Genomic DNA, 2,331 nt, shown 5'->3' with positions numbered 1-2,331 from the left:
TATATTTTCACATAGAAGGAGTTAAACCTCAGACAAAGGAGATGGTTGGAGCTCATCAAGGATTATGATATGAAATTGCATTGTCATCCCGGGAAGGCTAATGTAGTAGCTGACGCATTAAGCCGTAAGAGCCATGTCAATACGTTAATGACAGGAGAAATACCAAGGGAGTTAGCCGAAAATCTTCGAGAGTTATGCTTAGAAATAGTCCCGAGAGGCTATGTAGCAGCATTGGAGATTCATTCTACATTGAGGGATAAAATCAGAGAAGCCCAAAGGACTGACAAGGAGATTGCTTCTATTAAGGAGAAACTTAGCAAGGGAAAGGCTAAGGGATTTCGTGAGGATGAGCACGATACCCTATGGTTTGAAGACCGTGTTTACGTGCCCAATGACCCGGAGATCAGGAAGTTGATACTGCAAGAGGCACACGATTCACCATATTCGATTCATCCAGGAAATACCAAGATGTATTTGGATTTGAAGGATATTTTCTGGTGGACCGGAATGAAGAAAGATATTGCGGAGTATGTAGTAGTTTGTGATGTATGTCAGAGAGTGAAGGCAGAGCATCAGAAGCCAGCAGGATTGCTGCAGCCATTGCCGATACCCGAATGGAAGTGGGATAAGTTAGGCATGGATTTTATCATGGGATTACCAAGGACTTGTTCAGGCCATGACTCGATTTGGGTTGTAGTTGATCGATTGATGAAGGTAGCTCATTTCATCCCGGTAAAGCCACTTACACCAGTGCTAAGTTGGCAAAGATATACATGACCAGGATCGTATGTCTGCATGGAGTTCCGAGGAGTATCGTATCAGATAGAGGAACCCAGTTTACCTCAAAGTTCTGGAAGCAGTTACACGAAACTTTGGGAACCAGGCTAGAATTCAGTACAGCTTTTCATCCACAGACAGATGGACAGACCGAGAGAGTCAATCAGATTTTGGAGGATATGCTGAGAGCTTGTGCGCTAGATTATGGATCTAGTTGGGATGACAATTTGCCATATGCAGAGTTCTCTTACAACAATAGTTATCAAACCAGTTTAAAGATGTCCCCTTTTGAAGCCTTGTAGGGAAGGAGGTGCAGGACACCGTTGTCATGGGACGAAGTTGGAGACCGCCAGTTGTTTGGACCTGACTTGATTAATGAGTCTGAACAGAAGGTGAAGTTGATTCGCGATAGGCTCAAGATAGCCCAGTCCAGACAGTTTACGAAGTTGGAGATAGAGCTTATCTTCGAGTATCACCCCTTCGGGGAACAAAGCGTTTTGGTGTTAAAGGAAAGTTAGCGCCACGATTTGTAGGACCATATCGAGTTTTGGGGCGTATGGGAGAAGTAGCCTACAAGTTGGAATTGCCCGAAGGATTGTCAGGAGTTCATGATGTGTTCCATGTTTCTCAGTTGAAGAAGTGCCACGCGGAGATGGCTGACATACCCTTGAGAGACATAGTGCCATTGGAAACAATTCAGTTGGATAACGATTTGACCTATGAGGAGAAACCAATTAAGATTCTAGAGTATGCCAGTCGAGTCACTCGCAGCAAGGTTATCAAGTTTTGCAAAGTTCAGTGGAGCCACCACACAGAGGACGAAGCCACCTGGGAACGAGAGGAAGATTTTCTCAAAGACCACCCTCACCTATTTTCTAGCCAACCCGAATATCGAGGGCGAGATTCATCTTAAGGGGGGTAGGCTTGTAACATCCCAAATTTTCAATTTGGAATGTTATACATTAGATCATCAATGCATATCATATTTTATTTTGCTTTGGTTTTGATCCTAGAAATTCTACGCAACTCAAGGACCCACGGAGAGAGTTGGGAATTTCGTTATTTTCATATTTGAGTTTTCTCAAATTTTGAGAATAGGATCATTTGATTTTATTCATTTTATCATCAATTATTTCTATTACAAAAATATGAGAGAGGGAATAAAATGACTTTCCCAAAATAAAGAAATATTGAGGATTTAATAATAAAATCAAATAAGATTTTATTTCGGAGTTTTTCGTTATTTTATTTGAATTTAGGAAAAATGTGTGTTTTTCAGAATTGGATTTAGGCCCCAAATAAATGTTCACCTTGTGCGGCTTGATTATAGAAGCCCGGGAAAATTTATTTCGGGATTTTTGGAGTCCGTTTAGTATTTCTTTTTATTTTTCTTCTGCGCGTAATTATTTAAAAAAAACGAACCGACCTATGGGCCGTGTCTGACCCGGACTCCGGCCCGACTCGCCCTTATAAGCCAGGGGGGAGGCCCAGCCCCAGCCAAACCCTAGCCCGAGCCGCCCCCAGCCCCCAGCCCCGCCGCCGCCGCCACCAGCG

This window comes from Triticum aestivum, chromosome 4A (genome assembly GCF_018294505.1).
Source record: "Triticum aestivum cultivar Chinese Spring chromosome 4A, IWGSC CS RefSeq v2.1, whole genome shotgun sequence".
Taxonomy (NCBI): Eukaryota; Viridiplantae; Streptophyta; class Magnoliopsida; order Poales; family Poaceae; genus Triticum; species Triticum aestivum.
Note: the sequence above shows the minus strand (reverse complement) of the source record.